The sequence below is a fragment of the Petaurus breviceps genome, unplaced genomic scaffold (assembly GCF_028583685.1).
Source record: "Petaurus breviceps papuanus isolate PSGF00001 unplaced genomic scaffold, PetGlider_PUasm1.0 98, whole genome shotgun sequence".
NCBI lineage: Eukaryota > Metazoa > Chordata > Mammalia > Diprotodontia > Petauridae > Petaurus > Petaurus breviceps.
The window spans coordinates 28,966,986-28,994,113 of NW_027187460.1; the positions used below are offsets into that span (position 1 = coordinate 28,966,986).

The 27,128-nt window shown below is 41.4% G+C and overlaps 1 long non-coding RNA gene across 4 annotated transcripts in view; it reads left to right on the forward strand.

Annotated features, from left to right (window-relative positions):
• Window positions 1-25,362, forward strand: part of LOC138156137 (uncharacterized) — a 42,306-nt gene extending 16,944 nt beyond the window's left edge. For 2 of the 4 annotated variants that reach the window (XR_011167081.1, XR_011167079.1), the window contains exons 3-4: window positions 24,334-24,371; window positions 24,726-25,362. This is a non-coding gene — a long non-coding RNA (uncharacterized lncRNA). Of the gene's footprint in view, window positions 1-9,984; window positions 10,192-24,333; window positions 24,372-24,725 lie in introns of all 4 variants that reach the window. The other 2 variants (XR_011167078.1, XR_011167080.1) reach the window with 2 other exon arrangements.
• The last annotated feature ends 1,766 nt before the right edge of the window (window positions 25,363-27,128 follow it).

The following is a 27,128-nucleotide window of genomic DNA, read 5'->3' on the forward strand; positions in this document are numbered from 1 at the left end:
TCTGATGATCTAAACTCATTAAGGACAGCAACTGAAAGAGTCTCTTATTAACTCCCCCTTTATCTTAACTTTCATCTCCCTATTAACTATTTTTTTCTGACCTTACCAGGCCGAAGACCATTCTCCACCATAGAGCAAATTGCAACTTCAAGTGCTTGTCCTGACCATTCACAGTATCTTACTCATAGACACACTCAGCCCACTCCCCTATAGAGGTAGTCTCTTTCCATTAAGATGTAAGTTCCTTGGGGGTAGGGACTGTGTCTCTTTTGTATTTGTACCTTCAGGGTTTAGAGCACCACATAATAAATACTTGTTTGTTCATTCATTCATTCGTCTTCCTCTATAAAGCTAAAAAAAGTCCTTTTGGTCACTCTTTGCTTTCCTCCTGAACTCATTTGGTGATTCAGGGCAGAGGAGCCAAACACCCTACCCACCCCTGCCACCCACAACTCTCCCTAGTACTCCAGGACCAGATTAAAATGTAATTGGGAAATATTTAACAAATAAAAATACAGTAGAACCTAGATAATGTTAATATGTGGTTTTCTAAGTCAATATGTGGTCAACAAAGATGTTTATGTATGGTTTAGTGGCCCAGGTTTCTATTGAGTTTCTATTGAGTTTGAGTCCTTTAAAGCTTCTAATCCTTTTCTTAGGGCAGCTACATCACTCAGTGGTTACAGCCCAGGACCTGGAGTCTGGAAGACATGAGTTCAAATTGGTCCTCAGATACTTATTAGCTGTGTGACTCTGGGCAAGTCACTTAACCCTGTTTTCCCATCTGTCAAGTGAGTTGGAGAAGGAAATGGCAAGCCACTCTAGTGTCTTTGCCAAGAAACCCCAAATGGGGTCACAAAGAGCCTGGCACAACTGAAAATGACTAAACAACACCAACAAATCCTAGTCTTATAGGACTGTACTGTTCTTTTTAAAAGTCCTATTAACTGTCTTTCTTTCCATGTCTTTCTTAAATCTAGGTTGATCGATGAGCTCCCAGCATATCTACATTGGTTTCTTTAGAAAGCTCAATCTGTTCCTTTCTGTCTGTTAGAACAGTTTGGGGATTTAAAGGAGGTTTTCACAAGAGTTGGGCAAGTAATATCTAAAAGAAAACACCTTTATTATGATATATTTCTAGTCACACAAGGGACAGCCCAAGGCCTTCCTAGGGAAGTGGTGGTCACGGAAGGTTGGAATCACTGGACTAGTGAATGGAGTCTTAGGACATTTGATGCATGATACAACACACTCTACTAGGTGGTGCAGTAGATAAAGTGCTGGGCCTGGAGTTAGGAAGACTCATCTCCCTGAGTTCAAATCTGGCCTTAGACACAAGCTGAGTGACCCTGGGCAAGTCACTTAGCCCCATTTGCCTCAGCTTCCTCATCTGGAAAATGAGCTGCAGAAGGAGATGGCAAACCACTCCAGTATCTTTCCCAAGAAAACCCCAGTGGGGTTGTAAAAAATCAGACATGACTGAAAAATGACCAAACAACATGCCCTACTAGAATGGTAGTCATGATGTGATTATTGTTCCTAGAATAAATAGTGGAAAGAAGTGGGGAGTAGAGTGGGGACAGGAGGAGCTGGGATGGTATTGCAAGAAGATGCCATGGTGGCGTAAGTGTCAGGAACTGGTTAGCTTTAAGGAGCTCTCACTAAGTAACATAACTCAGGGAAGGAACTGAATGTTTGGTTGGAGGGGTGCATCATCAGAAGACACCCCAGGGGCGTGAACAGTGCAACCAGGACGGTAATCAGAACCCAGGGTGCCATGTTCTTCAAACTAGAGCCAGAAGAGAAATGGTAGTTAAAAAAAAAAGGGCTTTTAGTGAGAATGCCACCAGACTCGGCACATCCAAGTTTTAAGTTTAAGAGTCTCTGCCTCTCTTCCTAGGCATGAGTTCTTGTCTTCTCTACACCTGTGCCTTTTGCTGAGGCAGGTGAGGGTCACGTGTTTTATAGGGAGGGGACAGATTCTTACTGAAGTGCTCCTGATTGGTTTCCCATCTCTGACATCCTAGGCAGAGAGACCTATGTATTGGCTGGAAGATTTCCTGTCTATACAAATATAAGGCATGAAAATTTCCATAAAAGTGTAGAGCAAAATGTTAGGCAGGAGGAAGAGGGAGGGCCCAAAGCAGAAATAGCCCATCACAAGAGAGCCCTATGGACCAGAGAGACCCCCAAAGCTAGAGAGATTTTATTTTGGACTATCACAGTCAGCTTTTTCCTTAACCATTATCTTGTTTGATCCTTCTATGAACTACATGAAGGAGGCAGGAGAGATATTACTGTACTCATTTTATAGCTGAAGACTCTGAGGCCCAGTGAGTTAAAGTGATTCAACCAATATCACAGATCTTAGGTTCCTTTTGTGCCTACAAAGAATATGGTAGAGACCCATGCCGATGATTATGGGAGTTATTAGCAGAATCAGATAAAAGAACCATCCTTGAGTAAGAAGGAATGGTCCAGGTGGTGATGCAAAAGAGTAAATGTGGAGCTAAATTGGTTCAACCCAATTAGAGTCAACCCAAGTTCCCAGGGTGACCAAATCCAGGAAGCAAGGCCAGTAATAGAAAATAATTTTTAGCAGTGGGCAAGGCCAGGGAAATGAGGATAAAGTCAAGGAGAAACATGCTACTCTGTGGAGGGACATGCATCAGAGAATTCATGAAATGGTCTCATTTAACCAGATCCAGCATTTTTTCATGATGGTAGTGTTTCACATGTGTACACCTTTGTTCTTTTGTGGTCCCAGACTCCAAGGCTGGTAGTCAGTCAACAAGTATTTATTAAGGTCATACTATGTGCCAGACACTCTTGCCCTCAAGGTGCGGAAAGTCTAATGAGGGAGATAACACGTAAATAGCCATATTCTGACAAGGGATATACAGTACAAACAAGATAATCTCAGAAGGAAGGCACCGGGGATCAGGGATTAGGAAAAGCCACCTGCAGAAGATTAGATTTAGGCTGAGTCTTGCAGGAAACTAGGAGTCGGAGGTGAGGAAGGAGAACATTCCAGTATTGGGGACACCCAGTGGAAAGACAGTCAGGAGATGGAGTGTAACAACACAAGGAAGAGCATGCAGGCCAGTGTGGCTGCATCACAGAGTGGGTGGAGTGGAGTGAAGTGTAAAAGATTGGAAAGGTAGGAAGGGGTTAGGTGGAAAAGGGCACAGGTATTGACATTCATGGTATGAGGAAAAAGTTTCTTCCATGGTTTTTGACACTGTGGGAACAGCTGATTAGACAGGAATGGTCGATTATACTTGCACTTCCACAAGGATATTTTGGGATACCAGGAAATAGGAAAGCTACTAAAACATGAGTGAATAGTTTTAAGGTTTGGGGCATAGTCTCAGAGCCATCCAAAGAAGTAGGAGGTACAAGGTGAAGATTACAAGTGATACTTAGCACAAGCAATGTTTGTTGTGCCCTTAATTGAGAGAGGATGAAGGTTATAGAGGGATGGGAATAAAAAGGGACTCATCCCAGCAAATCCACAGGTAGCTTCCTATTTTGACTAAGCATTCTGTGTTGTTCCTTTGCTGCTGGAGCGATAGCAGTGTTGTCATTGAAGCACCATTTAAATTTGCCACTTTGGAGTAAATCCCTGCTGACACTGTCCTAGTTACAGCTTTGTGTGGCAGAGAGCAGGTTAGCTGGTTTGTGAAGAGCATTTGTTCAGAGTTAGGTGTTAGGAAGAATGCAGTAGGGACTGGGAGGTACAGTGTGAGGTGCCATGGTGCCAAGGGCTCCTCCCTTTGTGTTGTAAATGTGGTGTGGGGAGTGCTGATAAATATACGTGTTGGTCTAGGTTATGTTTCATATTGCTACTGAACCTACACATAAATTGTGTACCTGTGTGGGGAGTAAGCAGTGATGAAACTGTGATATGAGATTTAGACAAGCCCAGCTTGGCTCAGGCTCCACTCTGAGAGAGAATATTTGCAATTCATTTACATTGAATTCAACAGCAATGTGCCTACTCTGTTCAGGATACTTTACAAATAACAACTAAAATAATAAATGAAGGAAGCTGCTCCCCTACCAGTGGATGATACACATTTTCCTTTCTGGTGCCTCAGTTTAAACTGTTTAGACACTTGAGAAGATCTAGAAACAGACATCTACAAATTCACGAGGTTTAAGGACACAGATACATTTCAGATGTCAGACTTGTGGCAATACCCCCAAGGGGTTTGAGTTGCATTGTGCCAGGTCAGGTGTTGCTGTTCCTTCCTCTGAGCAAATAGAGATGCTTTCAAAATAAGGTGTCCAGTCAAAGGCAAAACCTGTAAAGCTCTGTTCTGATTTGTTGACTCTGCTAGGCCTGCTGTACAAAGGAAACAGGTCTGACATCCCTGGAGCCCACAGCAGTGAGCCACTCCCAGAAACAGTACCATCCAGCTAAGAACCCTGTACAAAAACACGATGAAGAATAGATCTTAAAATAACAAGCTTTCAAAAACAGATTCATTCAATCATGCACTCATTCAACAAACATTTATTAAGTTCCTCAGTGTGGTGTTCTGAAAAGTATTTTAGTTTTTAGTAAGAGGACCTGGATTAAAATGTTGCTTCTACTACTTACTGACTATGAGCTTGGGCAAATCACATCCTTCTCAGAGCCTCAATTTCCTCATTTGTTAAATAAGTGGGTTCTAGTAGATTGTAAGGTCTATTCCAGCTCTGAATCAATGATTCTTCAAGCAGAGCACTGTAGTAAGAGCTTAATTTGGGGGGGAAGAAAGAAAGATTACAGACCTTCGAAATCTGCCCACGTGATAACCACGTATTTGCCCTGGACTCAAAATTAGTGGTTAGTAGGGTCTTAATTTCACATTCACATTTTACCTTGTAGTTATTTATGTGTATAGCTCATTTGCTCCTATTAGATGTAAGTTCCTTGAGACTAGGGACCCTGTTTTATTCTTCTCTGTATCTGTCATAACATTTAGCTCACGGCCTTATACACAGTAGTCATTCAAGGAGGTCCATCAAATTAAATTGGTGACCTGGCTGGCTTTAAGTGATAAGGGAGGACTCCCTGAAGGAGAGAGAACATAGAATTAGAAGTGGGCTTGGGTTGTAGACAGGATTTGCATGAGCAAAGAGGAGGAAATGAAGAGAGAACATATTTCATTGTGCACATGGAAAACCAAAACCTAGCTAATATGAACATTAGGAAGCTAATTCTTGACAATAACCACAGAGACTAGGCTAATGTTCAGCCTCAGGAAAAAACTGAGAAATCAGTGACAATATTATTAAATTAAATTCACTGAATAAAATTAAATAAATTTTTATTACTACATGCAAGGCACTATGGTAGGTGAAGGTATTGATATACAAAGACAAAAATGTAATGATCTTAGCCATCAAGGAGTCTGTTAATTGGGGAAGAAAACTGATAAATATTACACCACATCAATTGGGCAGCAGCTAGGTGCATAGTGGATAGAGTACCCTGCCTGGAGTTGGGAAGACTCATCTTCCTGAATTCAAATCTGACCTCAGACACTTACTAGCTGTGTGACCCTGGGCAAATCATTTAACCCTTTTTGCCTCAGTTTCCTCATCTGTCAAATGAGCTAGGGAAGGAAATGGCAAACCAGTCCAATACCTCTACAAAGAATACCCCAAATGGGGTCATGGAGAGTCAGCTATTACTGAAAAATGACTCAACAACAACGTGCTAACACCAGGGATCAAGGAAGGTTCCATAGGGAAGGTGGCTTGCCACTGACTAAAATTTAGAAGACAAGAGTACTGAGAGGTGGAGATTAGGAGGGAGTGCATTGCAGGCACAGAGGGAAATTACCTTTGAAAATATGGAGAGTATCTTTTTATCTTTATTTTGTGTATCCCCAAGGCTTAGCCCCATGCTTAGTGCATAGCAGACTGCTCAATAAATGTTTATTGAATGAATATTTAGTGAGAGTAAATATATCGGTCATGAAGTTCAGAGTGAGTGGGTGGGGTGGAATGGAAGAGTGGAGAGTACTGGTTGACTGGCATAGAGTTAGAACAGTGTTTGTCGGGGGAAGTATCGACAACTTGATGACCATCACCTGCTTCTATTGGGTGAAAATAATGCTGTCAGACGACTCTTCCTCTCCCTGAAGGCAGCCATACCCCCGGGGAGGGGGCGAGCTCCTGGTCTGGCCTTGATCCATCCCCTGGCAGGAAATTCTCAGTGTCCTGGTGTCTGTTTCCTCTGGTGGGGCAATATTCCAGGCTCTCTTTCCCAATTCAGACTTATATTTGGAAATCCAGGATCTCCTCTCCCTTCCCAACTCAATTTGTCTTAAGAACTTGATTTGAGAGTACTTTTTTAGGTGTTTGCCCTAGTAGCATTTTGTGATGTCTGCCTTGGACACTAATCAAGCCCCAAGCATTTATTAAGCATCTACTAGGTACTAGGCCTTGTCCAAGGCTCTGGGGATATAGAGGCAAAAGTGAGACAATCCTTGCCCTAAAGGAGTTTATATCCTCCTGAGGGATATAAAATGTTGACAGGTGAGTCAATACAGGATTGTTGCTGTTCAGTCCTTTCAGTCCTATCTGACTCTTCATGACCCCACTTGGGGTTTTCTTGGCAAAGATACTAGAGTGGTTTGCCATTTCCTTCTCCAGCTCATTTTACAGCTGAGGAAACTGAGGCAAACAGGGTTAAGTGACTCACCTAGGGTCACACAGCTAGTAAGTATCTGAGACCACATTTGAATTCATGATCTTTGAGTTTTCCTGGTTCCAAGCCAATACTTACAAAATAAATATGCAGTGATGAGGATGGGAGAGAGTCACTAACAACTGGGGGAAGTAGGTCTGGTGGGAACCTATGGGCCCATGTACACCTTATAATTTGTGATAACAATGATCAGGAAAGTTAGGTATTATTGTCTGACATGCAACCTAGATTTGAAGGGAGCTGATTTCAAACAGTGGAGAGAAAGGATAGTAAGGACTAAGACTCCACAGGGGAGGAACATCAGCCAGAATGGATGGGAAGGTGTCAAGAATGACATTCTGAAGATGCAAACAGACATGGTTCTGATTAAGAAAAGGGGGAGTTTTTTTTACAGAGACCAATGTGGATACAGTGACTACCTTAGATTTTAAAAATACAGCTACATCACTAGTCAATAAGCATTTAATTAAGTGCATACGATGTTCCAGAAACCATGCTAAGCTTTGGGGATGCGAACAAGGGCCAATGTCAAGGAGCTCATGTTATAATGGGGGAAATAACATGCAAATAACCATGTACAGGCAAGATATTTATGCAAGGCTAGGTGATAGAGGATAACTACCAAAACTTACCCCTGGCAGAATAATGTCAGGAACCACTAAAGCTCAAAGTGAGTTTAAGAAACTAAGACCAACCAAAAAAGCTTCCTTTAAATCGGGGTTCAAATCCAGACTCTGATGCTTCCTACCTTGTGACCTCGGGCAGATGACTTAACTTCCCTGAGCCTCAGTTTCCTGATCTGTAAAATAAGGGAATTGGACTAGGTGACCTCTAAGGGACCAGGTGACCTCTAGGGTCTCTTCCTGTCAGAAGGCTAAGCGGCACAGTAGATAGAGAGACAGACTTGGAGTCAGGAAGAATAGAATTCAAATCTGATCTCAGACACTTACTAGCTGTATGACCCTGGGCAAGTCACTTAACCCTGTTTGCCTTAGTTTCCTCATCTGTCAAGTAAGCTGGAGAAGGAAATAGTAAACCACTCTGGTATCTCTGCTAGAAAACCCCAAATGGGAGCACGAAGAGTCAGACATGACTGAACAACAATAATAAAGCCTCTTCTAGCTCTAAAATCCATGACCCTGGGGTCATATCATAACCTGAACTTAAAAAAATTTTTTTATTTGATATTTGTATTTCAATATAATTGGCTCCCTTTACAATCCTACACATTCTGTTTTATGAATTTCGAGACATTCTGAAAAGTGGTCTATGGGCTTCACCAGACTTGCCAAAGGAAACCAAGACCCTGATCTAAACCTATTTTAGAGATATGAGGAAGGGGACTTGGAAATGTGCTAAGCACGAAAAATCATAGATTTTAGAGGTGGAGGAGGCTCTGGTCCAACTCCTTATTTCATAGGTGGGGAAACTGAGGCTTCAGGAGGCTAAGGTGAACTGCCCAGATCTGCTGCCCTAGGTCACAAAAGCAGGAAGCATCATTGGCTGGATTTGAACCTGAAACCTCTGACCCCAGAGGGAGTACACTGGCAGTACTGCCGAGGGGAGTCAGGGGCTACGTCTTCCAGAGAGAGCCAAGTTTCAATGAAGAACAGAAGGTGGGAAAAGAATGAAGAGAAGATGAAGGTTAGTTTATTGAGGATGGAGGAGGGATCATTTGCATTTCTTTTTCCATTTTCATTGTATGATTTCCTGGATTAATGCAAATGGCTGATATGGCATAAATGAGTAAACAAGTAGACATTTATTAAGCATTTACTATGGGCCAAGCAGTATACTACGCTAACTGGGGAAACAAATAGAAAATTGAGACAGTTTCTGCTGTCAAGGAGCTCACCCTCCTACTGGAGGAGAAGAAAGGACTGGAAATCATAAGGGCGTAGTGGTGAGATGGACATCAAGGTCAAGAAGGAGTCCTTAGGCTATGTCAGCTACAGGTCATTCAGCAACAATATAACCTGGGAGTTGTGAGTACATTTGGTGACTGGGGGTAAACTTGAAAAAATTCTCATCACTGAAAGTGATGCTTTCTACATATTAGGGGCTTACTAAGTATTTGGTGAATTGACCTCAGTTCACAGTTGAGGAAACTGAGGCAAATAGAGATTAAGTGACTTGCTCAGGGTCACACAGCTTGTAAGAATCTGAAACTGAATTTTCAGTCAGGTCTTCCTGATTCCAGGACTGATGCTTTACCCGTTGCTGCCTGTGTGGAAGCCAGCTACTGGGAGGGTGTCCTTCTGCCCCTTGCCTTGCCTCCGCTTCCTCTGGCTTCAAGTTTATTGTAAAACACAGCTGGGCAGAAGCTCCCATCCCCTCTAGAGGCACTATTTCCCCTACCTTCTTCAGCCCTTTCTGGGGGGGGTTGCTCAGAACCCATATGGGCTGCTTACCTGCCTGCTCACACAGCGTGAATGAGATAGGAGTCACCAACTCTTTTCCTTCTGGTGAATGGAGGACCACTAGCTCTTACCATCTGCTCTGCATCTACATTTCACAGACCTTGGGTAGGGGAGCTCTGGAGCCATCAATAATCAGCTCTCTGATGATTATATTTGCAGTGTGAACATCTACACCTTGGAAATCAGCAACCCCCAAATCAGGGCTTGAGTTATTGTTTTGTTGATTGTCTAGAGTTAAGAAAAAATGGAGAACATGTTACTAATGCAGGTTACATTTTAAAGTGTGCCATGGGATTTTTTTTTTTCAAGAACTAATAGTTAAATATTTACCAGCATACCCCTGACCCTAGCACTGTCATCTAACCTGCTGGCACAAGGAACTCTTTGACCTTGATGTCTATCTCACCACTACACCCTTAGAATTTCTGGTCCTTTCCATCTGCCCTGCAGATGAACTTTCTTTTCATAGAAAATTATGTCTTCTTCTCCAGTAAGAGGGTGAGATCCTTGAAAGCAGAAACTGTCTCAATTTTCCATTTGTTTCCCCAGTTAGCACAGTATACTGCTTGGCCCATAGTAAGCACTTAATAAATGTCTATTTGTTCACTCATTTATGCCATATCAGTCATTTACATTAATCCAGGAAATCACAGTGGAAATGAAAAAACAAATGCAAATAATTCTATTTCTTCCTTTTACTATGTTTTCATTAAGTTTTCTTGGAAATCACAAGTACATTTGCCTACAAGCATGCACTTGTATCATTCTGGTTCAGTGATATGGGGCTGAATCAGAGGAAATGTAGTAGTATTTACTTCCATTGTCTTACTTCTCTTTAAACCTCTTACCTTCCACCAGTTGCTCAATACTTAATAGAAGACAATAATGGGATGAAATTGGACCTGTGATTTCACTGGAATAAAGAACTCCTGATAAGGAAATTCCCTCCATAGATGTGAAATCAACACCTTACCTGAAAATTTTAACCTTAGGAAATCACGTGGGGAACTACGTCCAAAGGACTCTAAAACTGCATAATCTTTGACCTACCAATACCACTTCCAGGTCTGTATCCCAAAGAGATCATAAAAAAAGATAAAATACCCATACATACAAAAATATTTATAGCAGTTCTTTTTGTGATAGCAAAGAATTGGAAATTGAGGGGATGCCTATCAATTGGGGAATAGCTGAACAAGTTGTGATAGTGTAATGGAATGCTATTTGTTCTATAAGAAATGATGAGCAGGTAGATTTCAGAGAAACCTGGAAAGACTTACATGAACAGATGCTGAGTGAAGTGAGCAGAATCAGGAAAACATTGTACACAGTAACAGCAATGTTGTACAAGGACCAACTTTGTTAGACTTAGCTCTTCTCAGCAATGCAATGATCTAACCTAATTCCAAAATACTCATGATGGAAAAATGCTATCCACATCCAGAGCAAGAACTATGGAGTTTAAATGCAGATTGAAGAACACTATTTTCTCTTTTGTATGTGTGTGTGTTTTTTCTTTCTTGTTCTGATTCTTTTATAACATGACTAATGTGGAAATATGTTGAATATGATTGAACATATATATATGTACATATATATGTATATATAGCTTATATCAGATTGCTTGCCTTCTTGGGGAGAGAAGAAGGGAGGGAGGAGGGAAAATTTAGAACTCAAAATCTTATAAAAGTGAATGTTGAAAACTAATAATAAATAAATAAAAAGAAAGTCAAGTGGGACAATAAGAGTTTGAATCCCTTGTCGAGGGTCAGAAAGCCAGTATGTATACAAGATGGGACTTGAACCCATGTCTTGAAAGAAATCAGAGACTCAAAGACAAGGATGTGAGGAAGGAGAGAATTCTAGGCATGGAAGACAGCCAGTACAAAGACATCAAGCTGAAAGAAGTATTGATGGGCAGTGTTGCTTGACTATAGAGTGAGTAAAGGGGTGTAATGCATATGAAGACTGGAATAGGAAAGATGGGGTGGTTCCAGGTATTTTAAATACCAGATAATCCCAAATAGAGAGTTATTGGAGATTTTATAATAGTGGGATGAGGTGGTCGGATTAATGTTGCAGAAAAATAACATTGGCAGTTGCATGGATTAGAATGGAGAGAGAATTAAAGGAGGGAGACCACTACAATACATCAGTTTAGAAGATGAGGACCTTAAGGAGGGGGCTGTGTAAGTGGAGAAGATGGGAAATATAAGAGGAATGGTTGGATGTGTGGGGTGAAGGCAGAGGAGAAATTGTGGATGACAGCAGGGCTGTGCCCTTGGGTAACTAGAATGATTCTGGCATTCTTGACAAAAATAATGAAGTTCAGAAGATGTGGGATTTGGGGGTGGGAGGAGAGAATGAGTTCTATTTTGGATATGTGGTGTTTGAGATATCTAGAAGACATCCAGGTCAAAATATCCAATAAGTAAATGTGATGTGAGACGAGTACTCAGGAGAGAGATTGGGACTGGATGTATAGATATGAGATAAATCTGCATAAAGGTGATCATTGAACCTGGGGGGGGGCTGATGAATGAGAAAACATAGATGAAAGAGAAGAGAGCCCAGCAGAAAAACTTGGGGGACACCACAGGTCGGAGGCATGGCATGGAGGAAAGTTGTGAGGAGGAGTAGGAAGGTAGGAGAGCCAGGAGAGAGTTATGTCATGACAATCCAGAGAGGAGAGAGTGGTCAACCCTGTCAAAGGCTACAGATAGGACAGGGAGAATGAAGATAGAGAAAAGGCCATTGGATCTGGCAACTAAGAGATCATGGGTAACTTTGGAGAGGGAGGTTTCAATTAGGAGATAAGGTAGGAAACCAGATTGCTCAGGTGAAGTATGCAGGCATAGAATTATAGGGGCATGGATTTGGAGATATAAAGGGCTTTCTATGTCATTTAATCTAACCCTTTCATTTTATACATGGAAAAATATGAAGTACATCATTATGTCTTTTTTTTAAGGACCACTTCAAATACCTCTCTTTTGTTGAAGGTCTCTCTTTTTTTATTGATGAATTAACTTTTTTTTTTTTTTAAGTAAGTGAAAAGACCAGCCATATTTCATTCCTTGCTTCTGACTCACAAGCCTCAGCTACCTTGTCACTTTGGAAGATCATTGTTTGGCTTTAGTTCCCCAGAAAGTCTCCCCACCCAGCAGTCTCCTACTCCCATTGATGAGTTCCTCCCAGAACCTCCATTTTGAGGGAGAGACCAAGCCAACCATCCTCCATTCCTGTCTTGGCTCTGTTTCTGACTCTCTGGACTTTCTGCCCCTCCTTCCTCCTTTATCCCTCCACCTGTCAGCTCCCTTTTATGGGTCATTTTCTCTGCTTAGAATGTAAGCAGTTTGAGGGCAGGGATTGTGGTTTGTTTGTTGTTTTTTGCATGTATTTGTATCTCCAGCACTTAGTATAGTGCCTGACACATAATAAACACTTAAGAAATGCTTATTGATTTGACTTAGCATTGCAAGATGTTATTTTGGGTTGCAGCAGGAGTTCCTTTGTGGGAAACACCATGCCTCCCCTTGCTTCCCCTTGCCCCACCTTGCCTCCCTTTGTCATGGTGCAGTTCAAAGACTGTTTCTTTAAACTGACTCTGGGGTCAGAAGACCTGGTTTCAGATCCCAATTGTTGCTTACTACCTCAGTGACTAAGCAAGTCACACGACCTCCTTGTGACTCAGTTTCCTTGTCTGCAAAATCAGGAGCTTGAATCAGAAGGTTTCCCTTCCAGCTCTAAATATATGGTCCTATAATGAATACTTTCTTCAAGAGGAAAATTGGGAAGCTCTAGAAATTTATTGTTGTTCAGCTGCTTTTTAGTCATCTCCAACTCTTTGAGACCCCATTTAGAATTTTCTTGGCAAAGATACTGGAAGTGTTGGCCATTTCCTCCTCCAGTTCATTTGATAGATTAGTAAACTGAGGCAAACAGGGCTAAGTGACTTGCCCAGGGTCACCCAGCTGGTAAGTGTCTGAGGCCAGATTTGAACTCAGAAAGATGAGTCTTCCTGAGCCCAGGCCCATCGCTCTATCCAATGCATCACCTAACTGCCAGCTCTGGAAATGGTGAGCACCAAGCCACCACCCCACACATACACATTAAAAATGACTATACCTTAACAGACAGGAAATGACTCATTGACTGGTGTGGGAATGATTCCTGAAACAGGCATCCTTATACAGTCAGGCCACAATTTGTTAGAGCAAAGATAAAAATGAATATAAAGCTAGAAAAAAAGAATGAGGGAGCCAGGTGGCACAGTGGATAAAATGCTAGGCCTGAAATTGAAGACTCATCTTCCTGAGTTCTAAACTGGCCTCAGACACTAGCTGTGTGATCCCGGGTGAACCTGTTTGCCTCAGTTTCCTTCTCTGTAAAATAAGCTGAAGAAAGAAATGAATGTCAAACCACTCCAGCATCTTTACCAAGAAAACTCCAAGTGGATTCATGAAGAACTGGACATGACTGAAACAACTGAACAACAACAAAAAAGAGAAAAAAATAAAGAAGATAATATGACAGATAAAGTGACTGCTGAAAAATGGAATGTGATTGGATGAAAAGACATTGACACAAATAATAATAAATTCATTCAGAAATTTAACAGATATAAATCAATTGCTGTAATGAGGACGACGCAAGAGCCTAAAAGCCATCTCAATTAGTAGACACTTGTATTTCTTAGCAAATAGAGAAACAGAGCAGCCAAAGGGAATATAGATTTAGAATATAAACTCATTTGTAAAATCTTAAAGGGAAGGATGGTGGAAGATTATGAGCAATATCACTTAATAACATAGAGAAGCAGTGAAGGATAAAATTAGTTCCAAGAAAACTTGGCAAGAGATTGAGCTTAGTAAAGTTGAGTCTCAACCCAACTTCAATCTCAAGGACATTTTCAAATGGAACCAGAAGGAAGATAGCAGACAGATGAAACATGAAAGAGATGGGCAATTTTGGTTTTTTAATAACAAACTATTTTCAGCATTCTGGGCCATTGCCAGTTGCCTTGACTTTTGTCCTGCCACTGGTCTTGGATGACTCTGGAGGAGAGAATGAGGTGAATGACTTTGAACAATGGCAACAATAAGCCATTTCCATTATCATGGAGAGTGGAGGAACCCATGCTTGGACAGGAATGTCATAGTCCAAGATATATGCTTATACAAGAAGAAGAAATGATACTGAAGAGAAAAGTGGGGAAAACAACTGAACTAAACCCATTGTGCATAGGAGAAGTCTACTCTTCTGGAGGTAAGAGATTGACCTTCCTGCCACTCCACCCGAGCACAGGGATGGTCACACTCTTAATCTTGCCATCTATAACACAAGCACTTCCCCTAGTGGACTCCATGTGCTTACATTCGGTCTATTAAGGAGAAGGGAAGATCTTCAAATCCCCATTAACATTACACCATCTCCCCCACAGGCATTCAACTTCTATGACAAAGAACACTGAAATTCCTTTATTTGATCTTAACCTATCATTCAATTTCTTCTTATGCTTTATTCTTCTTAAACCTATTCTTTGTCCTCACCATGACTTACAGTCCCTCTAATCCTCCAACCATCACCCCTCTTCTGGCTTCACTTTCCTCCCTTCCCATTCTTAATCCTGTAATTAACTGGTTAAACTCCACATCTGAATTCCTTGGTCTCCTGGCCTACTGCTGTTCGTACTTTAAAAAAAATAGTTTTATTTTTAATTTATGGAACAAAACAAGCATTTCTATAACATAATATAATAAAAAAGATAATTGCACATGAAACTGAAAATCTATTATGTACAACTTGCTATTTCTTTTAAATATATAATAAAGTTATCATGTAAATTTCTTTTTTTCTTCCCTCTTCCCCACCTTAGAGATAACTATCGTTAGACACAAATATATATATGCATATATATTCTATACATTTTTCTATTTGTCAGTTCTTTCTCTACATCTTTCTTCATATGTTTATTTTTAACTTGTGTATTTATAATAGTCAAAAGGACTTATTTACTTAAAGTCACTCTTAAAACAATATTGCTGTTACTATATACAGTGTTCTTTTAGTTCTGCTCACTTGAGTCTTCACCATTTCGAGCAAATCTTTCCATTGCCTTTCTAAGATCTTTGAGCTCATACTTTTCCAGACTCCAATGGTGATTTGCTTCCACCACCTACTTCTACTCATATGCTGCTGAATGAAGCAAACATCGCACTGACTGGGTCCACTACAAATTTATGCTATCTGATCTAATCTAGGACTTCACTGCAGCAAGGAAATCCTTCTGTTCTTCCCTAATTGATTCTCTACCCCATTCCCCACAGTGGCTGTTCCAAACCTTCTTTTCTTCCTCAAGCCCTCTAATGTACCTTCTATCATCACCCTCTCAGCTGAGGACCTCACTTCATACTTTACTGGTCGAACGGAGGCCATTTGTTATAAGAAGATTCCTCACCTCCTTGATATCATTTTCTGTCTTCTCCTCATTTACTCTGATGAAGAGATGACCTCCCCCATTGCTAAGGCAAGCCCTTCCAAATGTTTCTTGATCCTATCTCCTCCCCCCTTTTCCAGTAGATTGCCCTCATAATCATTCTCTCTGCTTTTAATCTTTAATTTCTTTCTGCCTACTGGTTCCTTCTTTGGTGCCCACAAACACACCTAAGTCTCCTCAATTGATAGGCACTCCCTAAGTTTCCAGTTTTTTGCAGATATGAGAAGAGATGTTATAAATATTTATGCATATAGAATAGAAGACCCTTTCCTCTTTCTTTGTTCTCTTTGAGGTATAGTATTATGGGTTCAAAGGGTGTGCATAGCTTAGACATTTTCAGATATACTTCCAAAATGGCTGGAACAATTCACAGTTCCACCAACAGTCCATCAACACACTTCTTTTTCCCTCCAACATTTGTTATTTATTGTCAGTTTTTATAATCTGAACCCACCCTTCTTAACTTCCCTATTCCTGTTGAAGTCCTCCTGACTCCTCCAGTCTTTTGACCTCAATCTTATCCTCAATTTCTCATCTTCCTCACCTCATATATCCAATTAAGTGCAAATCTTATCTTTTCTATCTCAACAGTATTTCTTGGATCTGTCTCCTCTCCTATGTAAGGACTATGTATCCTATGTCCTATGTAAGAACATAGCCACCTGACTCAGACTGTAATCATCTGTCACTTGAACTATTATAATAGTCTCCTAACTGGTCTACTTGCCTTAAGTCTTTCCCCATAATAACCAGTCCTCCACATAGCTGCCAAAGTCCCCTCCTATTCAATAAACATCAGTGGCTCCCTATTATCTTTAGGATTGAATACAAATTCATCTGTTTGGCATTTAAAGCCCTTTGTAACCTACCTGGACCTCTTACTATTCCCTACCCAAAGCTAGGGGCGTGCTGGAGTCAACTCATACCAGCTCATGATAACCTATTGTTAAATTTTTAGGGTGAGCATTTACACTTTGTTGTTCAGTCATGTTTGACTGTTTGTGACCTCATTTGGGGTGTTTTTGGCAAAGATACTGAGTGGTTTGCCCCTTCCTTCTCTAGCTTATTTGATAGATGAGGAAACTGAGGCAAATAGGGTGAAGTGACTTGGCCAGGGTCACACAGCTAGAAAATTTCTGAGGTTAGATTTGAACTCAGGAAGAGAGGGGTCCTCTTCACTCCAGGTCTAGTACTCAATAGAGCAGACACACTGCGCCACCTAGCTTCCCTATGTGCTGCACACAGGTTTTTGGTTTTTTTAAGAAAGCCAGTTGTTAAACATTTACTAGCACATAGCTGGCTCACACCCTCCATTTCCTGTATCTGTGCACTGGCTCACCACCATGTCTGAAGGGCGTGCTGTTGTCATCTCTGCTTCCTTGAATTCCTAGTTTCTTTCTACGTTCAGCTCAGATACCTTCTTCTCCATGGAGCCTTCCTTGATCTTCCAGTTGCTAGGGCTTTCTCTCTCTAATATGTCTCTGCATTTATATTGTAGTCATAATAGCTTAATGGTGAATCCAGTGTGCAAAGAGTGGAGAAGTGAGTGAGAGGAGAGGAAATGGAGGGAAAGCCTGTGGGCATCTTGTTCTGGTGAAGAATGTAGAGCCCACCCAGACTTGGGGGACAACCTCAGATATACAGACAACACCCAGTTTGTGTATCTTTCACATTCATGGACAGTGACTTGGGGCCAGAATCAAATGGGGTGGGGGTGGGGGGGAAGGAGAATGTTTTTGCCATTGGAAAGTGGAAAAGTTATTTTAATGAGTCCAAATTCATCTCTGAGAGACAGACCCTACTTTTTTTTTTTAAGCATCAGTATTCTTCTCATGTTGCTTTATGACTCCAAGATGTGGAACATTATAATCTCTAAAGAACTGAAAATGGCTATCACCCAGAGGCCTTTTGAAAGGCACAAGGCACACCCACAAACAGGCAATTATGGAGGAAAATAAATGAATGAATGATTGATCAATCAATTGATTGATTAAATAAATAAATAATTAAAATATGGAGGATGGCATCCAATGAATGAATGTATGAACATTTATTAAGTGCCTACTGCATGCCAGGCACTACACTAAATGCTAAATGAAAATGAAGATGGACTGTTCATGCGGACTGAGTATAAAGTAACCAGAGAATGGCTCATGATGCTTACTGGCATCCTCAGACACCAGGAGAAACCAAGGCAGGTCCACAGCACTTTAGAGCCCTCGAGATGAGCTTCCAGGAGAATGTGAACAAGAGTGGGATAGGATGGGTAGACTGGAGTCAGGAAGACCTGAGTTCAAATCCAGTTTCAGACATTTCCTGGCTGTGTGACCTTGGGCAAGTCATTTAATCTGTCTTTCTGCCTTAGTTTCCTCATCTGTAAAGTAGAGATTAAAATAGGACCGACCTCCCAGGGTGGTAGTAAAGATAAAGTGAGATATTTGTAAAGAGCTTTGCAAACCTTAAAATGCTATTGCTTGCTATTATTACTAGAGGGAAAATCCACTTTGATGAGATCACAGATTGTTTTGAGTATTTCAGAATTCTAAAGTACTTTGAGGATATGTGGTATAGAGGAAAAAGCACCAGATGTGAAATCAAAGGACCTGGGTCTGAGTCCTTCTTCTTCTGTTTGCTAGATGAATGACCTTGGATAAGTCATTTCAAACCCCCCCCATCTCAATTTTCTCATCTACAAAATAAAGGTTATTGTGGGAAAACCCACAATGTACCAGCCACTGCAGCTAGGTGGCACAGAGGATAGAGTGCTGAGGTTAGAGTCAGGAAGACCTGAGTTCAAATCCAGTTTCAAGCACTTACCAACTGTGTGACCCTGGGCAAATTGCTTAACCTCTGTCTGCCTCAGTTTCCTCATGTGTAAAATGGAGATAGTAACAACACCCCCTTCCCAGGGTTGTTGTGAATATTACATGAGATAGTATCTATAAAGTGCTTGGCACAGGGCGTAGCATATAATAGGCATGTAATAAATCCTTCTTCCCTTCCTCTATAAGACAAACCCTAACATACTATATAACGTGAGATATTTTTATTACTTGAGGACTCTATGCCTGTGGAGATACCTGAGTACTTGGCTCAACCCAGTAGGTGATTAAGACAGACTATGATATATTCCTTGCCTTTTATCAGTCTTTGGTGTAGTTTGCAGAGGCGAACATGAGAAAACTAGAGAACAATAAAAAAAAAAAACTACATGAAGTCTAGGGCTAGAGGGCAAGATACAGAATCTAAGAGAATTGAGAGAAATTTAACTTTTTTATTATATTAATAGCCAATTATTAAATTAGGATGCAGGATTTTTCTCCTTTTATTTCTTCATTTAAGGTCCAGCCTCCATGGAAGGTCAGTCAGTCTCTGGAAGACATGACTGAGGAGATGGCCCTAAACCTCTGGGAACATGCTCTTGGGTCTTGGTTGTGACCCCACCCAACTAAGAGACCTTAATTCTGTTTAGAGTGTAAATAGAATCCAGTCTAGGCAAGTCCTTGTATTGAGGAAATAAGCCTCTGTCCTCATACTCCTCCATTAGAATTTAGAGTGACCCAGCTCATGAAGGAGAAAACCAACCAGAGTGGTCTGGATGGAGATGGATTCCCTTGTCCAGATTGCTTGAGGTGGCTGAGTCTGGTGATCAAGCCACATTCTCAGTAGGAGGAGCTGAAGACTTTTAGCCCACCTCCTCATTAAATATCCACCAATCAGGGTTGACTTTCACTTGTCAGGGGCATCATCCTTCCCAAAAGTACATGAAAGCTTTCAGCCTCTCCAAGGTTTTGTCTTTAGTTGCTGAGAGAACACACTGACCATCAATTTATTGATTATTAGTTAGCCTAATGAATAAATTGATTATTAATTACCCAGAAACTCTGTCTCTTGGGTTTTTCATTAGTCACAGAATGTATGATAGGAAGCAGTGGGAAAAGTCTTGGACTTAGAATTGGAAGATTAATGTTCAAATCCCCACTTTGACCACTGTGATCCCCCAGCTGTATGATTTTCTCAACCAGTCAATACATATTTATTAAGTATTTACTATGGACTAGGCATAAGAGAAGTAATGAAGAGATAAAGACAAAAAGCAGTGCCTGCCCTGGAGGAGCTTACATTCTAACCAGGAGAGACAAGTATATAGCTAAGTACATGTAAGATAGAGAATTAAGGAAATCTGAAAGGCAAAGGCACTCGCAGCTGGAAGGACCAGGGTCGTTCTTTATAGGGTCATAGATTTAGAGCTGGAAGGGACCTTACAAACCATCCAGTCAACCCTTCATTTTAGAGATGGGAAACTCAGACAAAGGGGAGAAATAAAGTCTCCAAAGTCACATAGACCAAAAGAAACTTGTTCAAGATTTGAACCCAGGACTCTGACTGCAAATTTAGTCCTCTTCCCACTGGACCATGATGCTTTGTGTCAATTCATGACTCTGAGCATCAGTGTCCTTATATATGAAATGGGAATTGGGTTCCTTGCACTGCTTACCTCATACAGTTGGGAGGATGAAATGAGATAATAAATGTAAGGTACTTTGTGACTCTAAAATACTGTATCAGTGTGAGCTAGAATCTTAGCTAGACATGTTTTTACTTGGAGCAGAAAAAGTCAGAAATGGGAGAATGATAGCATATAGAAATGCTACAATGTACAGTCTGACTGAGGGTACAGTTGTGCTAGGAGAGGGGGAGGTCCAGACCTCCTCTTCCTTCCCCCAGCCCCCAGGAGTTGGAGGGGAAGTGCGTCCAGGGGACAAATACTTCAGAGGTAGGACCTTAGGGACAGTGACTGTGCTGCATGGTGAGGAAGATTTTGGCAAGGTGTAAAGACAGTTACCCCTCTGTCCCAGAGGTTTCCTAACCACTCACTCTCAAATGCTGACACTCTGGGGCAAACCCCTGTTCACCCTATACTAGTTACAGCTCTGATGTATGCTGTTAGTTTTATTAAGGTAATAACAAAGAGAGTCTACAGCATGATCGTGAAACATTCATAACGAGAGATTGTATATGCATTCTAAGCCTGAAGGATGGCATTCTTCAGGAGGTCCCCAGGCCCCATCAGGTTCTCTCACTATGGTATATCAGAGCCCACGTCATGGACAAATTTGCAATCTCTCTCCCCAGGGCTCCACTTTCTGCTGATGTCAGCACAATAACATATGAGCATCACTGATGGGTTTAAACTATAATATTTGGTGGTGGCAAAGAATTGGAAATTGAAGAGATGCCCATTAATCAGGAAATGGCTCAACAAGTTGTGGTATATGAATGTAATGGAATACTCTTGTTCCATAAGAAAAGATGGTCAGGGGAATTTCAGAAAAACCTGGAAAGACTTACATGAACTGATGCTGAGTGAAGTGAGCAGAACCAGGAGAACATTGTACACAGAAACAACAACGTTGTACAATGACCAACTATGATAGACTTAGGTCTTCTCAGCAATACAATGATCTAAGATAATTCCAAAAGACTCTTGACTGGAAATACTATCCATATCCAGAGAAAGAACTATGGAGTCTGAATGCAGATTGAAGGATACTATTTACACTTTTTTGTTTGTTTTTTTCTTTCTCATGGTTTTCCCCTTTTGTTCTGATTCATTTTTCACAACATGACTAATGTGGAAATATATTTAACATGATTGTACATGTAAAGCCTACATCAGATTGCTTGCTGTCTTGGGGAGGGGGGAGGAAGAAAAGTTTGGAACTCAAAATCTTACAAAAGTGAATGTTGAAATTCACATGTAATTGGAAAAAAACAAAATACTATTAAGTGCAACAAAAAATAACTATAATATTTGGAAATGTCATTTTATGCATCTCTGGTGAATCCGGAGAACAACAGAAAAGGTAACAGTGCCCCATCCCCATTTGGAGGGCCCTACTCCCCACTGAATGCATCTGGCTACTGGCTGAAAGTCAACTTGGGGGCAGACAAGCTCCCACAAGGCTCAGTTGTGAGTCCTCTACAAAAGGATGCTATCCTACCAAGTCCAATTAGCTTGTTTGAGAACAGCAGGCAGCCATTGTAGAAGCCCACTTGTCCCAACTAGGTTTCTGGAGTTATCTCAACTCTGCTCTAAGTGTGGTATAGTGGAAAGACAGCTTGATTTGTCTTCAGAGAGCCTGCCTTTGAATCCCACCTCTGCCCTATGGGCAAGTCACCCAGCCCCTCTGGCCTTCAGCTTTTCTTCTCTGTAAAGGGTTGAAGAGGATTGAAGTTCATGATTTCTAAAGCCCTGTTCTGGACAATTAAGTGACACAGTGGTTAGAGCACTGGTCCTTGAGTCAGGAAGACCTGAGTCTAAATCCAATCTCAGACACTTACAATCTGTGTGATCCTGGGCACGTCACTTAACCCTGTTTGCCTCAGTTTCCTCCTTTGTCAAATGAACTGAGGAAGGAAATGGAAAACCACTCCGGTGTGTTTGCCAAGAAAACCTCAAATTGGGTTGTAAAGAGCCAGAAACAACTGAAATAACATAACAACAAATCTCCATACCAGCTCTAGATTCAGTAGACCCGAGATCTACTCTGGTTAAGTAATTGTCTCACTTGACTTTATGATCAAGTAGTTTGTTTTGTTTTTTTTTACTTTATCTGTGCAAATGAATCCTGTCTCCTAAAGCTTATCTATCCCTGAGCTTGCCAGGCATGAGACAATCTGGGGGAAAAGTTAAGGGAGGATCTGAGACAGTTCTCAAGATGATTCTAGATGAAGGAATTGCTTCTGTGTAAGAAGGTTAAACTCCTTGGTCCTTCACTAGGCTGTGTCCTGGAGTTTCCACCATGCCCCCAGAAACCTCTCCATCCTGGAAGTTCACTCCATCAGTGGAACTCACATCTTGGAAGTACCTTCCACCCCTGCAGTCCCTCCATTTGATTGGATGGTTTCTCCCAGAATCTCAATAAAGGAGGGTGTGAGCAGCATACCAGCTTCCTTGCTGGAAGTGTAAATAAAGGCCTTTCTCTGCAAATAAATAGATAGATAGATGGATACATAGATAGACAGACAGACAAATAAAGTAAAGGAGGGTGCCCATGCCAACCATTTCTTCACTTCTCACCAGGTTTCTTTCTGGATTTCTCCATCACAGTCCCTACCAGGTACCTTTCTTCTCTTCCCCTTCCCCCTCCCCTAATATTTTCCAGTTTTCTCTTTTATGCTATCTTCCCCCGTTAGAATGTAAGTTCCTTGAGAACAGGGACTGCCTTTCTTCCCACAGTACTTGGCACATAGGAAGTGTTTAATAAATGCTTGTTGATTGACTGACCTACCTCCTTTTAGAATATCTAATTCTCTTCAAAACCCTGATCAAACCCACATGAAACTTCTCCTGATCCTGGTGGTTGTGGGTGACTCCTATTTACTTCTCACCCCAATTATCATCTATTCTGAGCATACCTACATACACATTGCCATTCTTCATTAGACTGTAAGCTCTTTGAGGGTAGGGGACTCTTTCACCTTTGTTTTCATATCCCCAGTGTATTGCATAGCATATAGTAGATACTTAATAAATGCTTGTCAATTTTTTTTATTTTGTGCATGAAATAAACAAACAACCCTTTTGAATCTCAGAGGGGGGTTAGATTTAATTTAATTTAATTGACTAAGGAATATGATACAGCCAGATTTGTGTTTTAGGAAATTTGGCCCTTTTATGGAAGATTCAGTTATTTCTAAGGTGCCTTACAGCTTTAAATCTATGGCCCTAGGACTGACTAACCTATCTACATGTCCCCAAATTCCTAGATAACCCACTATGCCCCCTGCTTCAGAGTTGCCTGTCTAAACATGGGTTACACCAAAGTGAACGTTGCTGCACCATGGATGGAAAGGACTTGTTTTGTGAGACAGGAATGAGCTATTCTAAGACCACACAGAAAGAGGTTATTTCAGGACTGTACACTGTCTTGCTGTTTTGTTAGTTTGAAGGACTTTGATCAAAGTTCAGTTGTATAAATATTTCTGAGGTTGGGTGACTGACTTGGTTTTGGATCTAACTCCAAAAACAATAAATTTAAGGGAATGAGATAAAATAAGCATCTAATTGAATTGGAGATGACTTCTCAGCAGACTGCCACAGCTGTGTTAATTAACTCCATCCTGAGAGAGTGGGGAAGGATGGGGTCACAGATCATTTGAGGTACACTTACACTGGCAATTTCCATTTTAGTAGAAAAAGTCATGGATTTGACATTGGAAGAGTGCAAGTCTTCTTAGAGTCCAAGGTCTCTTCTAGCCCTGATTTTCTATGACTCTGCATGGGTAAAAACATGTATCTATAAAGCTCCATGTACTATTACGTGCACATACCATGTACTACTATGTGCACTACCATAGACTCATAGAAAAGTCAGCATCGGAGTGGACCACACTGGCCAAATAGCTCATCCACTACTCAGAAGAGAACCCCCAGCATAATACACCCCCAGAGTGGCCACGTCTGCCTTTGCTTGATCCGTCAAGTGAGGGGGAACCCATGACCTCCTAATGCAGCTCATTGATTGCACTTTGGGATAGCTCTGTTAAGAAGTTTTTCATAATATCAAGTCTCAGTCTGTCTCTTTGAAATTTCCACCTCATTCTGGCCCATATCCTCAAACAAAATAAGCCCAATCCTTCTTCCACATGACAATCTTTCAATTATAGCAATAATGTTCCTCCTTGAATCTTCTCTTCTCTAGGCAGAACATCCCCAGTTCCTTCAACTGAGCCATACATGGTATGTACTTGATGCCCTTAACCATTCTGGTCACCCTCTTCTAGCCATTCTCCACCTTATCAAGTTTCTTCATAAACCATAGTGCCCAGAACTGGACATATTTCTAGGGTAGTGAATATTGTCTTTGGAATTAAGGGAATCACATTAGTTAGTACGACTTTCTTATGATGCAGAGGTCTCTCTTTTGCTTTCCTTTATATTTCCAGTGCTTAGCACAGTGCCTGACATTTAACAAGCACTTAAATGATTATTGAATGCCTGTCTGATTCTCACTGATGTTGACCTCAAGACTTCAGGCCAAAGAACTCCCTTCACCATTATTCTCTCTTTTCTTTTCACTCTTCCCTAATGCAGCTTCCTGCCTTGGCTGAGTGAAAGAAGAAAGGGAAGTAGAGGAGCATTTTCTGACTCAGATGCAAATAAGGAAACATAACTGTCTCAAGACTATCTGGGTAACAAAGGACTTTCTCCTTGGGAAGGAAAAGGAGAATAGAAATAACCACCAAATCACAGTCATCCACATTTAGAAGTGATCTCAGATTTCATCTAGTCCAGGAAGTGATCATGATTATCCAAAGCATGAATTCAATGACAATATTCCAAACAAATGGCCATCCATTTTGATTTCCAATGAAAATTTTTCATTTTCATGAAAAACCTCAGAGGCCGGGAACTCACTAGGTGGCAAGGCTGGACCAAAGCAAAGGCCTTTGGGTAATAGCCATAGAAGTTTGAGGACATGGAGGATACTTAGATGGACAGCTGAAAAGGCTACAGACCCAGGAGAAATCTTGCCTCTGATATAAGCTGTGTTATCATGATCAAGTCATTTAACTTTTGTGAGTCTATCTTATGGTACCTACCACACATGTTATTGTGGGGTAGGTACCATGGACTCAAACGAAATAGTTTGTTCAGGGCTTTGAAAACTTTAAAGTGTTAGATAAATAATTATGATTCTCTAGTTTGGGGGTTCTTGACCTGGACAGGGTGGGGGGGAATCTCTGAAATTAAAAAATATTTTGATAACCGTGTTTTAATGTAATCAGTTTCCTTTATAATGCTATTTATTTCATTTTGTGCACTTCTGAACAGTATTCTAAGAAATGATCTCCAGGCTTTACCAGACTGTGGTGACACAGGAAAGTTTAAGAAACTCCAGTCTAGCTCAGCACTTGTAGTTTACAGATGGTAAAATTGATGACAAGACAGACTTTGCCCAAAGCCAGTTAGCAGAAGAACCGGAGCCAGAGTCCAGGCCTCTTGACGGTCTCTTTCCCTGGCAGCCCAGAGAGGGGCTTTCCAGCACTGTTTGCTTACCGACCTGCCTTTCCTGCAACTCAGATCCTCAGATCAGAGAAACAGGAGGGAATTTTTTTTAAAGTTCAGAGTTCTAGACCAATGGTGTCAAACTCAGGTGGAAAAGGGAGCCATTGAACTGTACATAAGGATCACTGTGGGCTGCCTATTGTCTTAGAAAACCACATGTTTATAAATTATTTTTATTAAAACATCAACACATTAAAATCAGATAGAAATTACATTTTAATCTGGCAAGGGCCTTACTCAGTAGTATTGTGGTCCTCACGGGGCCAACGCCTAGTGTTCTAGACTACCGTGGGCTTCACCTCCTACATCAGCAACTTGGGAAGAGACTGTGTTGGAAAGTTAAGGTTCCCCCACCCATCCACAATCACTTTGAGCCATAGTCTGAACCCTATTCTACTAGTGCTAAATGCAGAGTCATTCCTTTAGGCCTTAAAATAGTTCTTTGTGCCAAAACAAGATTTATGGAAATTACAGAGCCAGCTCTGGCCTCTGTCTGCTAAGTGTAGCCCCCGGCTTCAGTCTGAGGCCCCTCAAGCCTGTGGATTATTCACAATTCTCTCCCTCATTTCTGATGGCTTTGCCTCCTCTGTGCAGCCTTTGCTGCTTGGGGGCCGGGAGGAACAGGAGGGCAGCAGCTGAGGGCTGAGGTGGGGGCTTTGTAGGGGATACAGAGAGGCTTGGTCGCCTGAAGGGGGAGATGCCTTGTTTGGCTGACAGCTCCAAATGGAAACTGTGACCATTATCTCCCAGCCTCCCTTTGCCTGAGCTGCCAGAGCTGGGTATAAATAGCCTGGCTCACGCTCCTATTCACTGGAAAGAAGGATTTCTATAGCTGGAAGAAGAGAGGCCCCCGCCCCCAGCCCCCTACTCCAATTCCTCCCATGGCTGCGATTGCTTTCTTAGCACCATAACTTGACTAGAGATCACAGAACCCTGATTAACAATGATTGATTCATCTCCCAGTTCTTATTTTTAAAAAAAAAAGGCATTTTGGAGGAAGCCTTTTCAATTCTTTGTTGTGTTGTAAAAAAAAAAAAATACTGAAATGGTGAGCTCAGACATGCTAACAATGAGGTTAGAGGCTTCTTATCTGCCTCTTCATCTCCCTGGGCCTGGTCTTGCCCTTGCCCTTCTGGGTCCCTGAGCTGGGGTGGGAGGCCACTTCAGTCCCAGAGCCTGGAGGGGGGAGCAGGATGTGCAGTCTGAGCTGGGTGGAAAGAAGCTTGTCTGAACATGGTGCTTCTTCTGCTGAGGTGTTTGTCCCTGGGATTGGCAGCTCTTCCTTGAAAATACAGGAAACAATCATTTCCTCAGAGGGGCCAAGGCTTTTGTCTGGCCTAGACAAAGTTAGAACATCAGCCTCCCTGGGCTGTAAAAAAATCTCTCTCTCTCTCTCTCTCTCTCTCTCTCTCTCTCTCTCTCTCTCTC